This window comes from Molothrus aeneus (assembly GCF_037042795.1).
Source record: "Molothrus aeneus isolate 106 chromosome Z unlocalized genomic scaffold, BPBGC_Maene_1.0 scaffold_33, whole genome shotgun sequence".
Lineage (NCBI taxonomy): Eukaryota > Metazoa > Chordata > Aves > Passeriformes > Icteridae > Molothrus > Molothrus aeneus.
The window spans coordinates 2,508,211-2,522,103 of NW_027098761.1; the positions used below are offsets into that span (position 1 = coordinate 2,508,211).

Below are 13,893 nucleotides of genomic sequence, written 5' to 3' on the forward strand. Positions count from 1 at the left end.
TAGCAACATAAGCATTCCTGAAAATTATATGGCCAGCTTAGGGACAAAAGGAAGTCTCAAACTTAATACAGACACAACAAAGAAGATCAGAACTGTTAATTCATACTACAGAAACTCCAAACACAAAGAGCATCAGGCCACTGTCAGCTGAAAATTGCACTCTATCTTAGCTCATCTAGTTATTTGTCTGAAAAAAATATTTAAACCACAAATGCAACCCTATGCTACTTGCTCTGAATCTCTTCAGTGATAGACAGTAAGGTGATTTTTTTTCATAACAAAATCAGGAAGTCACACAAAAAAGGCCTAGCTGTCTAAAGAGCTTGCACATCTAGCTATGGATCCTGTAAGAGACTCTCCTCTAACAGAGATTTTTAAGTTCAGAAGATTGTCCCTCTTAAAGAATGCTTTATGTGACAAACCTGAACAAGACAAAAATGCTCCTGTTTTAAGGGAAAGCAAAAAGTCAAGATTCCACCTGTCTAAAACACAGAAGATAAAGGGACATTTCCTTTTCCTTGGATGGAATCTGAACTCCAAACTGAACAAATGACAGTCAGTTCTGACACTAGATACGACTTTTTACATTTACAGGCTTTTTACAGGCAGATTAATATCAGGCAACTCTCTACACCTAGACAAAGCAAGATCACTTTCTTTAGCAAAACACCTGCTAAAATCAAGGAATAACTCACAAATCAATGAAAATAAATAACTTATAAAAATAACGGGAGTTATACCTGGATCTCTTAGCCCATATACTGAAGGTTGAGGCTCTGTTTGGTTCAGTTTAGAACAATCTCCAGTACATTTTAAACTTCACTGAAAGGAAAAAAGAAATTATTAAAGACAAAATAGATTTTAAAACAAGTTTTCTTTGCAAGGAGAGACTGATCTTAGACTGTGTAATGACTTTTTATGGAGGATTTCGAAAAGGTGTGAGGGGTTTTTCTCTACTGAAGGCAGAATGCAATGGCTTTGCTTTATATACAATGCTTTGCATATACTTTGCTTTATATTCAATGTTTATGCACTTGTAACTTTCTCAAAGCCAGAAACAGCTCCTTTGCTTTGCAATGAAGCAAGAAAGAGGAAGGCTAATATTCTAATGAAGAACATGTTGAGTATCTATTAATTATCAAAATAAAACCAGTCTTTTACTACCTTGAAAACACCATAACATTTGTTTCTAACCTGGCCTTATGCATTATTCCTTTCCATTAGGAAGAAACCCCAAGAACAGCAAATCACTACACAAGTGATTTTCTAACTGTAATGGCAGCTGACTGTGACTATATTTCCTGTTGTCATTCATCAATCATGCCAGTTTTAAAAGACATCCTACTGTAATTTCACAGAAATTCTTGACTCCTCTACAGCATTGTTGAAATTGCTGAATGTGAATACAAAGGAGATCTTTTAATGTGTTGTGCTGGTCTCCAACTGTAACTATAAAGCTAAAAAAACGTTTGGCATACTACTCTGATTTCATCTTCTCAAACAGCTGTAAAAGGCTGTCCACATGCAACCAAGCTTTCTTTCAACAACAGAGGGATAGGGACAGGTGGCCAACTTCACATCTGGAGGCAAACAAAGTCTGGAAATAAAGAGTGACACACTTAAAGCATGCTCTACCTTATATCTTAGAAGGCATTACCACAGTCCAGCAGGGCATCAGTTTTGAAACTTGAAATTGCTTTACTGTTTGCTCAGCAGGGTAATGACATGAAAGGGATCAGAGACCTGAGCTATGACTGGGACCAGAATAAGTTATTATCTTTCAGTAGCTTAAGAAGACAGCAATGTCCTACTGCTTTACATCATCACTGCAATTTACAGTAGATGTGCCCTTTTTTGTTTTTCAGTGACATTTCTGTGATCACTGTGTTTTGAGGGGCTTTGCCCAGTGATGTTTAGCAGCACCATTTGAACCGTCTGACTGAAATAGTATATTACTGTCATCAGCTGTCAAGCAACTTCATACTTTTTCTGGAAACTTACACTTTTGATGGAGGCTGTTAGCAGGTTTGTATTTGTGGAAGCTGAAGCTTGGTATTTCAAAGGGTTACAAACTAAAGTATGACAGCAGGCCTATAGGTGACTGCGCAGACAGTCCCTGCAGAAAACTCCCACCCCTTGCCAGGACCACAGACTGCTGCAACTTCCACCTGCAAGCTTGGAAACACTGTAATTGGCATTGCAAAAGGACACACTGCAGCACAGGTGGATGTGGAGAGCCTGCATTTAGGCATGCACCACTGCCCGAGCCAGGATCTTCTCACAGGCCTCCTGCACCACCATGGCAGTGCCCAGCAGGTCTCCAGCACATGTGAGGGCAGAGCAGATCCAGGGGGAAAAAAATAAATTGCTCTAGGCCAGTATGTGTTTTAAAATGTCAGGGCTTGCTTTGTGGCTAACCTTTTGTTATAAAAAGGTAAAATCTTCTTGTGGTTGGGAGGGAGGGAGGGAGGGAGGGAAGTGATAGAAGTGGCGGAAGTGGCAGAAGTGGCAGAAGGAAGGAAGTGGCGGAAGTGGCGGAAGGAAGTGGCGGAAGGAAGTGGCGGAAGGAAGTGGCGGAAGTGGCGGAAGTGGCGGAAGTGGCGGAAGTGGTGGAAGGAAGGAAGTGGCGTAAGGAAGTGGCGTAAGGAAGTGGCGGAAGGAAGTGGCGGAAGGAAGTGGCGGAAGTGGTGGAAGTGGCGGAAGTGGCGGAAGGGGCGGAAGGAAGGGGCGGAAGGAAGGAAGGGGCGGAAGGAAGGGGCGGAAGGAAGGAAGGGGCGGAAGGAAGGGGCGGAAGGAAGGAAGGAAGGAAGTGGCGGAAGGAAGGAAGGAAGTGGCGGAAGGAAGTGGCGGAAGGAAGTGGCGGAAGGAAGGAAGGAAGGAAGGAAGGAAGGAAGGAAGGAAGGAAGGAAGGAAGGAAGGAAGGAAGGAAGGAAGGAAGGAAGGAAGGAAGGAAGGAAGGAAGGAAGGAAGGAAGGAAGGAAGTGGCGGAAGGAAGGAAGTGGCGGAAGGAAGGAAGGAAGGAAGGAAGGAAGTGGCGGAAGGAAGGAAGTGGCGGAAGGAAGTGGCGGAAGGAAGTGGCGGAAGGAAGTGGCGGAAGGAAGGAAGGAAGTGGCGGAAGGAAGTGGCGGAAGGAAGTGGTGGAAGGAAGTGGCGGAAGGAAGGAAGTGGCGGAAGGAAGGAAGGAAGTGGCGGAAGGAAGGAAGTGGCGGAAGGAAGTGGCGGAAGGAAGTGGCGGAAGGAAGTGGCGGAAGGAAGGAAGGAAGTGGCGGAAGGAAGGAAGTGGCGGAAGGAAGGAAGGAAGTGGCGGAAGGAAGGAAGGAAGTGGCGGAAGGAAGGAAGTGGCGGAAGGAAGGAAGGAAGTGGTGGAAGGAAGGAAGGAAGTGGCGGAAGGAAGTGGCGGAAGGAAGTGGCGGAAGTGGCGGAAGTGGCGGAAGTGGCGGAAGTGGCGGAAGTGGCGGAAGTGGCGGAAGTGGCGGAAGGAAGGAAGGAAGGAAGGAAGGAAGGAAGGAAGGAAGGAAGGAAGGAAGGAAGGAAGGAAGGAAGGAAGGAAGGAAGTGGCGGAAGGAAGGAAGGAAGGAAGGAAGTGGCGGAAGGAAGGAAGGAAGTGGCGGAAGGAAGTGGCGGAAGGAAGTGGCGGAAGGAAGTGGCGGAAGGAAGTGGCGGAAGGAAGTGGCGGAAGGAAGGAAGGAAGTGGCGGAAGGAAGTGGCGGAAGGAAGTGGCGGAAGGAAGTGGCGGAAGGAAGGAAGGAAGTGGCGGAAGGAAGTGGCGGAAGGAAGTGGCGGAAGGAAGGAAGGAAGTGGCGGAAGGAAGGAAGTGGCGGAAGGAAGGAAGGAAGTGGCGGAAGGAAGGAAGTGGCGGAAGGAAGTGGCGGAAGGAAGGAAGTGGCGGAAGGAAGTGGCGGAAGGAAGTGGCGGAAGGAAGTGGCGGAAGGAAGTGGCGGAAGGAAGGAAGGAAGTGGCGGAAGGAAGTGGCGGAAGGAAGTGGCGGAAGGAAGTGGCGGAAGGAAGTGGCGGAAGGAAGGAAGTGGCGGAAGGAAGGAAGGAAGTGGCGGAAGGAAGGAAGTGGCGGAAGGAAGGAAGTGGCGGAAGGAAGGAAGGAAGTGGCGGAAGGAAGGAAGGAAGTGGCGGAAGGAAGTGGCGGAAGGAAGTGGCGGAAGGAAGTGGCGGAAGGAAGGAAGGAAGTGGCGGAAGGAAGTGGCGGAAGGAAGGAAGTGGCGGAAGGAAGGAAGTGGCGGAAGGAAGGAAGTGGCGGAAGTGGCGGAAGTGGCGGAAGTGGCGGAAGTGGCGGAAGTGGCGGAAGGAAGGAAGGAAGGAAGGAAGGAAGGAAGGAAGGAAGGAAGGAAGGAAGGAAGGAAGGAAGGAAGGAAGGAAGGAAGGAAGGAAGGAAGGAAGGAAGGAAGGAAGGAAGGAAGTGGCGGGAGGAAGGAAGTGGCGGGAGGAAGGAAGTGGCGGAAGTGGCGGAAGGAAGTGGCGGAAGGAAGTGGCGGAAGGAAGGAAGGAAGTGGCGGAAGGAAGTGGCGGAAGGAAGTGGCGGAAGGAAGGAAGGAAGTGGCGGAAGGAAGGAAGTGGCGGAAGGAAGTGGCGGAAGGAAGTGGCGGAAGGAAGTGGCGGAAGGAAGGAAGGAAGTGGCGGAAGGAAGGAAGGAAGTGGCGGAAGGAAGGAAGTGGCGGAAGGAAGGAAGTGGCGGAAGGAAGGAAGTGGCGGAAGGAAGGAAGGAAGTGGCGGAAGGAAGGAAGTGGCGGAAGGAAGGAAGTGGCGGAAGGAAGTGGCGGAAGGAAGGAAGGAAGGAAGGAAGGAAGGAAGGAAGGAAGGAAGGAAGGAAGGAAGGAAGGAAGGAAGGAAGGAAGGAAGGAAGGAAGGAAGGAAGGAAGGAAGGAAGGAAGGAAGGAAGGAAGGAAGGAAGGAAGGAAGGAAGGAAGGAAGGAAGGAAGGAAGGAAGGAAGGAAGGAAGGAAGGAAGGAAGGAAGGAAGGAAGGAAGGAAGGAAGGAAGGTAGGTTGGTTTCACTGAAGGGGATACATCTGGTCAACATGGCCAGCCTGAGCATGGCTTCACCACCAAAGTAATCTTGGATCTGCTGCCTGAGATCAAGAACTGTTTGGGAGATCTATTTTGCCTCTGTAGTCCCAGCATTTACAGAATCCCTAAGCAATTTTGAAGAAGAGTTTCATATAAATCAGCACAGACAAGCCTGAGATGAGTGACTTTCCTCACGCAGCTGAGGAGAGAATAAGAACCAGCACAACAATTCAGCAGTTTTTTGTTTGGCTGAGATAATGTTTTCCTAGTGCTAAACAAAAAGTGAAATCAGGTATTTAAAGTATCCAAACAGAGCCCCTAGGAATGAAAGAGATGTTAATTCAGAGAGTGAAAGGCGCTTCCTTTTGTGGTGGGTTAACACCTCCCTCCCCACACACCCCTCAGAGGGGCTGGAAGTGATCAGGACATGCTGGCTCCTCTCTACACTGGTCCTGGGCTCTTCCTTCAGGCTGAAATGTGCATCAGGAGACCTGTCCTGGACTGCCACAAGACCTGATCCTGGGGCTGTTTTGTGCTCTTCCCCCTGCTGCTCCTCACCCTTTTCCCCTCACTCCTCTGCTCCTTCAGCAATTCCACCTTGTTCCATCCTTGTTCCATCCTTGTTCCATCCTTGGCAGCGCATGGCTGGGGGCTGGGCTGGTCATGACCAGCTCCAGATGGCTACAGGGAGTCACCATCCAGCTTGGAGCTGGTGGAAGCTGTCAGGCCGTGGGCTCAACCAGCCCTGAGCATCCCCCAGCAGAGACATGGACACTGATCACCCTCCAGCAGAGATCCTGAAACTGAGCCCAGACAGACATAGATTTATGTGGATATTACAAAGGATGTGACAGAGGGGGAGAGAGGAAGGAAGAAAATCAAGCTGACCGTTACAAGACTTGTTTGCTAGGCACGTTGGCATATCTGTGTCTGCTAAATCACACAACTCTGTGTGCCCAGCTTAAATCCCAGCAGGACTGGAGGAACCAGCATTCCCAATCTACTTATTCCCTGGCCTTAGATGTTGTGGGCACTGATTCATGGCTCTCCTCTCTGCCAGGGCTTGCAGGGAGAGGACAGCTGCCAGCACCCCCTGCACTGCCATGCAGCACCTGCCCCAGACCCTTCTCCCATTCCCTACCTGCTGGTCCCAGGAAATCTCCTTGTTCTTTTCAGTTCAGCAAGAAGGAAGAAATCACACTACTCCTGCAGAAGGAGAAAAGGGGGATGTGACTCCAAGAAATAGGCACTCAGATGATTTTCCTTCCATTGGGGCTGGCTGCATAACACACCAAGTCCAAGCAATACTCAGCAAAACAGATAACTACAAAGTTAGGTAGCTGTGGTCAAAGAAGAGACATTGGGCAACTGCAAATCCAACTCTGTTGGATTTGACGTAAATGATGCCAGTGTGAACAGGAGCTGCCCTTCTGCAGGAGAAGCAGAACCAGCCAAAAGGCAGCTGCTTTGCCTGACCTGTATCCACAAACGTGTGATGCCTGTGCTGCCCTAATGAGCACTCCACAGGACCCTGGAAACTTTGCTTTTAACCCCATTCATTGACTTTAAGGGATTTGGGGTTTCGTGTTCAGGATTCATATTGCAACAGGCCTCACCTCCTCAACTGAGAAGCCAGGGAATGCATTAACACTGTGATTTTATTCACAAAAAAGGCCTGTCTGGTATTAAAGGCAAGATGCTTTGCAATAGTAGCAAATGGAGCACCTAGACCAGTCCCAACAGTAAGAATAAACTGCAGTAGTGAGTTTTGTTTGACCTGAAGAACTCGTCATTCAAACCAAATCACATTTTCAGCTACATGCAGCAATATTTAATATAAATAAAGTATCTCTCATTGTTAAATCTCAAAGAAAAGCCAGTTGAACAAAAAGTACCTGCACTGTCCTTGGTTTTATTACCTCTGCCGTTAAGAAATGTCCCCTGTTTCACAATAGGACCTCTGATGGGACCTCCTCACAAACAAATCCAAAATTATTTGGGGCCAGCCCAATTTGCACATGAAGAACAAATCCCCAGAATAGACCACTGTTAGAAAAACAAAACCACAACACATGGTTTTGATGCAACCATTGAAGTTCAGACTGTCAAACAGTTTAAAGTAAGGATGTGTTCAAATAGTTTGTTAAAACTTCTTGAACATATATAATGAAAACCTCCATATGCCATACTCCAAACACTGCAATATTCTATGCTATTGCTTAGCAGTGATATGTTTTTTCAGATCTTTTTCTTTTGACAATACTGTGCTGGTTTTATTACATTTATGATTCAGGGATTTCAGATCTCTCCCTTCCAGTCATTGCAATGATGTCTCAGTTCTTGGGTCAGTCTTCCTTTACGGAAAGGTTGAGAACCAGTCTAATATGGCAGTGGCAATCGTTCCCAATTGTGACAATACTTCTCTGTATAACATTTTCCACAGCATTAGGCTTAAACTCTTCATTTACTGGCATCTGTATAAACTGCACCATCAGTTGCTTTGTGAGAAAGGTTAGCCTGGATTAGGCCAAACCTGGATGTTTCAGAAAACTTTGACATCAAAACTCTGTGTGCCTGCTCAAGTGACACTGCTGTGAATAGTAACACGCACCCCAAAGCATTCTTTGCCACTATTCAATAAATAATGCCTCCAAGACTACAGGCAAGATTCTCCACATCCACATGGCCATGACTCTGCAACAAACAGATTTTTTAAACAGATTTCAGCTCTCATAATTTTATGTGTTTTAACATGACTGATTTGCAGTCTTTTAGACATGCTGATGTTTGAATAGATTTTTTTTTGCCACCTCGTTGCTGTTGCAAACACAAACCAGAAATTAGCTAGAGATAAAACCAGAATAACCAGTGGTCTATTCTGAGGATTTGGTCTTTGTGTGTAAAGTGGGCTGGCCCTAAATAATTTTGGATTTATTTGTAAGGAGGTCCCATCAGAGGTCCTATTGTGAAACAGGGGACAGAGCAAGGTGAGGACAGCAGTTAGACCTGCATTGTAATAGGTACACAAAACACCAGAAAACCAAATCACTTTCATACGCACAAACTCATTGTTTCTCCAACAAGTCCATTAGAGATCAGTGCTTCCAAGAAGGGTTTACCCAGAAAGGCAGCCTCATGATCCTTTTCAAATCTTCTTGCCCTTCCGGACAGTCCTGTCCTCCTTCCTTCCCTTCCCTGCTCTGCACCAGGGGAGCACGATACCCTTTGACACAAGACCAGAGATGTCCTGCTGGTCCTGCTGTGCCACCACACAAAACCACGCTTCTCTCTCATCACTGAATTTGCATACAAGGTTGCTCCTCTTGACCTAGATCCCAGCTAAAAGCACAGACAGGTCCTTTGCCCATGTGTCAGGCCATTTACAAGCTGCCTCCTCTGCCACTAGAAATATTAGCAGCTGCCTATCTCATACTTACAGCTCCTTAATAGCAAGAAAATATAAACATCTTTTCAGCAGAGGTGCTTGCTTCCTTTCCAGGGCTAAAAACCTCTGCTGACAGCCTTCCTTCCCTCTATCCAGCAAGCAAACCCTCTAAAGAAGGACAAAACATTAAGTCTATATCCACACTAGCATTCCTTAACCTAGTGGAAAAGGTTTCCCGCAGAACCTTTTAGCTGTGATTAATGCTGTGAAGACATTGGTAGGCAAAGCATGGATGGGAAAAAAAAAGCACAAAACATTTTTCATGGATGTCACCTCCAATTAATAGATAAATCTGCTTCAGCTATTTCCATCTCTCTCTCTGCTCATGTGGCTCTCCAGAGAATTAAAGCCTTATAAATACATGCTTGTTTTTCTCTTCTGTACACAGAAATCACATCCAACTTGGGAATTCCTTGGACTGAAATGGCTGGAGGTGAAAGAATGTTATAAAGAAGCACTCTATATGTGCCATTCCAAGGCAGCATTGTACCCTTTCCTTGAAACCTTGCTGTATTACATGGATGTAGCCTGGCTGAGAACCCTGAACCACCAAAAAAAAATTAAAGCAGCTCCAGGAAACTGGTTTTGATGGTCACCTTTTAAACAATAGAATGCTGTCCAAGGAAAGCAAAACATTTTTCTTCCAAAAAGCCATTTCTCAAAAAAAAAAAATTACAGCAGAAAGGTTGACTTCATACTTCTGAATAGTTCAAAATACTCTCTGGAGTTGTTTTAAAAAGTATTGCCTGTAGCATTTTTACTTTAATGACAAAGCAATTGAGTTTTGCATATGTGGGGGCAAGATGCAGAGGATTAAGAAGGAAGAATAAGACAGAGCAGTAGCACCAAAAAAAAAAAAAAGGCAAAGTCCTTGGGTAATCAGCCAGCAGAAACAGATTTTACCTGCATCTTGTGTAGGGGATGGACCCCAATTTGATATGACACAAAAAATCATTAAACAGGAGAAAATCCTACTTCCAACCCATGCTTCCAGGCTGTAAATGTATCCATCAGGGATCAATGACACTTTTAACCTCACCTTTTGCCACCTGAGATCCAACTGCTGCACAGTTTTACATGCCCTACACTCTTAACAGTCTGGCTTGTTTTTAAAGCTACTGCTTCAGAGTCAGGAGGTTACTATTAGGAAGGTGCAATTAAGTAAATTTCTCTAATTCACAGTTGCAGGGACAATGCTCAATAACAGAACATTTAGGGAATATGAAATAAGCAAAAGCCAAAGGAAAAACAGCTGAGAAAAAAAAAAGCTGTTCTAACTCTTTCAGCTCCCAGTGCAAAATGCAGTGGCTACAACTGCAAAATCTGGCAGCTAAGAAGTCTACTCAGATAAAAACAATAACTGAATCTTCCTCGTAGTCCTGAAGACTTACTCCATTCTGTGTGTACTCACAACTGCTTGCAAACTAAGGAAGTGATAGAAGGTACCATTTCTCAGAGGTCTAAGCCTGTGAGGGACTTGGACACCCCCAATTTAAAAAGGTCAGAGGCTGAGTTACAGCTGAGCCTGTGCTCTGGAAGTTGATGGGTATTATTTGCATCACCATTTCTATTCTTCTCCCCCCAGACACAAAACTCACCATTGCCTGGGATATCCTTTCTCCTCAACCTAGTGAAGCATGAGTGAGAGGACAGGGAAGCACTACAAGAAGCATTTGGCTACTTAACTGGGCTCTGTACAGTAAAAGAGATCTTTGTTGACACAACTTTGTGTCAACTTTGTTGACACAACAAGAGAGCTTTGTTGAACAAGAAACACAGATGAGGATACTTCTACACTATGTGAGTCACCAGAGCTTTAACCTCCTCTTTTTACATGCCTCAATTTTCTTGCAATATAGTCTTAGACTTTCTTAGGTAAGGTTTTAGATAAATGAAAAAATACTGGAAGTCAAAGGAAGTAACAGCAGGTAAAATGGCTGCTTGATTATATTTTTATATTTGGTTTTCATAAATCCATGCAGTCAGGACTCAGAGTGTATGTATGGAAGCCAACAGGAGTTCACCTGTGCTAAACATCAAGAAATTAAGATAACATGCTATGAACTGTAAAAATGTAAGATATTTTGTAATAAACATAATCCAGAACGTGTATCTGAGATTAAATCCTACCCTAGTGGGAAAAGGAAGCCACTTCAATCCTCTCAGTGTAAAGTAAGTTGCAGTAGCAGAGCTCTGGAAGTGAGACTAAACAGCTGGGCCAGAGAATAAAGCAGCTGAGAGCATCTGAGGAGTCTAAGGGATGGTAGATCAATAAAGAGGACAGCAGAACAGGTATTGAACCTCACAAATGGAATCTGTATTGAAACTGAGGAGAGCCAGAGATCATAGCACCACTCTTTGGTATCCACACACGTGTAGCAGCCAGTGCATCAAATATCAGGTCCCAAACAGCATCTTATCATCCAGTGCTCTGTGTGAATCAGTGGTGTAAGCTCAATCACCCTAAATCTGACTGGATAAAGCCCTTGCTTCCCTCTCCATTTGTTTTTTCTTGTTTATCTTGTACAGCAGAAGACTTCATCTGATGTTAATGCCCATATTCCACATCAAGATTTTCTTTCACCTCTTGCCAACTGTCTCTAAAAGATGCCAACCAGCAATAAACCGTGCTTCTGCTGTAAACCACTCCTTTCACTCTGTGGGCTCTAGCAAATAGCTGAACATCGAACAGCATCTTTTAGAAAAACACTGGATTTCTGACAAGCACACTTCTAAACAATGCTCATTATAAACATACTCACTTATGAGTATCACACTGTGTATCTCTGGCTTGCTCAGCCAATGCAGAAACTTCCAAAATAATAAGCCAAATTAACAACGTCGTTCAAGAAATAAAATATTTCTAAAAAATTGTTAAATCAAGCTGACATTTCTTGGGAACTGACAAGAAAAATAACAGGGTAATAATTAATGTACCCTACACTATAAGCCTTCCTTGAAAACCCTCTCACTCCATCTTACCAAAATATTACCAAACTGAAATTATTGTTCTTGTTATGGTCAGGTACAGCTCTTGTATTCCCTAGGCTCTACTCTCTTCCAGTTAAACTGGCAGGGCTTCAATGAAGCCAGAGCTTTGGGCCTCTACCTATTAAATGAAAAATGTCAGTCCTTGCCAAAGTACAAACTTAGCTACATCTTTCAATGATTTTCTTTCCGGGATGCAGCAAACCCCCTCTTTTTTTTACTTGTAGGCTTGTAAAGCAATGCCAATCACAAAGCTTGCCAGAAATTACAAAATACATATTTTAAAGTTAATCAAGCAAAATAGATTAAACTTCAAAGGTCTGATACCATCCAAGGTAAGCTGCATTATAAGGCAATGTTGGTCTCTAACATCTTGTGGTGCCATCAGTCTCAAACAGGAAAGTTGGCCAGAAAAGAAGGGAAGACTGAGAGAATTGGGATTGTTCAGCCTGGGCAAAAGAAGGTTAGAACATCAGAGAACCTTCTTGTACTGAAAGGGGCTAGAAGAGAGCTGGAGAGGGACTTCTGAGAAGGGCATGGAGTGACAGGAGAAGGGACAATGGCTTTGAACTGCAAGAGGACATGTTTAGATATTGAGAAGACATTCTTGACTATGAGGGTGGCAAGGCTGAGGTGAAACAGGAGGCTTTTTCTCTCAAGATACTTTGGATCAGTGGTCACAGAGGACCAGAGCACAGTAATACCAAGAAGAAGAAGGGGCTTACAGTAAAATCCACTCCTATATATTAGTCTGTATCTTTACTGTGTGTTAAGATTAATCAAGCTCACTGAAATTAATTAAAACCCTCACTGAGAAACCTGATTGCTTTGAAAGATTGCATTTCTAAAACTAATTTCACCTCTAAGCTTCTGGGTGGCTGTGGGAGTATTTCCTATGAAACATTTTTAGGGGTGACAAAGGTGAAGAACTGCTACTCATCACAGAGAGGTAGCTACACATCACCACTGGTGCAGTATTCCCTCTTTTGCATTTAGGGAAGAAAAGGGTGCTCAGACATTGCTTTGCCTGACTCCTGCAGACCACTCCACTTTGACTGTGGTGAAATGGAAATGTCTCACAGCACAAGTGAGATGTGATGTAGATGTTAGCTTTGGTATCACTGCAAAAGAAGGCCAATGCAAATAAATGTACACTGTGAAGTGAGAGGGACAAGAGGATAGCTTTGATGCTTTTCCAGAGAGAGTCTAAGTCAGAGGGTAGAAGGTAAGTGCAGAGAGAGGTTTCAAGGGTGAGTTTGTAGCAGAGACAAAAAGAATCCCTTGGCACAGGCAAGTGGAATCCATCAGAGAACTCACGGGGCTAAGTTCACATGCTTTCACAGAGATGACAGAGATGCAAGTGCCAGCAGAGCCTGGCCTGGCATCTCCAGCTGGGCTTGTGTGCAGCTGAGGGTGTAGAAGGGAGATCTGGACTGGCAGCAGAGAGCAGCACACACAGCTGGTCCTGGTGAGGCAGCTGCACACAGGTCAGAGAGCAGATTTTCCATCAAAAAAGGAAACACATCCTCATAGGGGATAGCAGAGATGATAAAAAACACTGGAGCACCAAGATATTCTCCCACATTTTATCTAAAGACTTCAGGCCCTCAAGAGGAGATCCAATTTAAGCGACACTGGTTAATATTCCACTTGAAGTCTGAGCTCATATGAAGAGAGCTCATGTCAATTATTAACAGCCTTTTGGTGAAAAGGAAACCTGCTACTTAGGAACACACCTCCACGTTAAACAAAATCTACAAGAAAAGACTGTATGGCACATGAACTAATTTCATATACTTTCTCATGGTAACAATTTTTCTTCTAAATTTTCAAATTCTTCCATTTCATCATGCACAGAGGGGAACTGCCTTTCAGTTTCATGTGCTGGGTTTAAATGCACATGCATTAGAAGAATAATAAAGCTGGCTTTCTTAAAATATTTTTCATTTTGACCATGATAATTGTTCTTTCCTCAAAACCTATTTTTAAAAACATTCTAAAAAGGACTAAAGCTTCTAATTAAAAAAAAAAAAAGACAAGGCAGTTGACCTCAAAAATATATTTCCCCTACAGTTTTGAGAAAGAAAACTTCTATAATTGGCATATTTCATCACCAAACTCAGCTATACTGCAATAATAATAAGTGGGTATCAAAATGAGACTAAAGTTTTTAAGTGCTCTTTGTTTCTAGGCTAATTTTCCTCATATTATCTGAACTCTTGAGGAATACAGCCGCCTGTACTATGGTCTAAGCCATGATAAAAACACCCTTCCTCAGACAAACTTCTCTGTTGCATTCCCACTGTAATTCTTTTATCCAGTTTCTCCTTTCACATCCACATCTAGACAACACCTATCTCCTGCAGAACCCACCTCGAGCTTCTTCAAGCTCTGAAAAGACAACATTAGGATTGATTTTCTCAGGTACCCTGCTCAGGGCGA

At 44.4% G+C, this 13,893-nt stretch overlaps 1 protein-coding gene across 3 annotated transcripts in view; it reads right to left on the reverse strand.

Moving 5' to 3' along the window:
* The window catches only part of PLPPR1 (phospholipid phosphatase related 1), a 121,190-nt gene that overhangs the window by 92,837 nt on the left and 14,460 nt on the right, over positions 1-13,893 (reverse strand). Inside the window, exon 2 of one of the 3 annotated variants that reach the window (XM_066569889.1) lies at positions 741-822. The exons of the other annotated variants lie outside the window; for them this stretch is intronic. The gene's annotated coding sequence lies outside the window, so the exon portion shown is untranslated. The remainder of the gene's footprint in view (positions 1-740; positions 823-13,893) is intronic. 3 annotated transcript variants of the gene reach the window in all.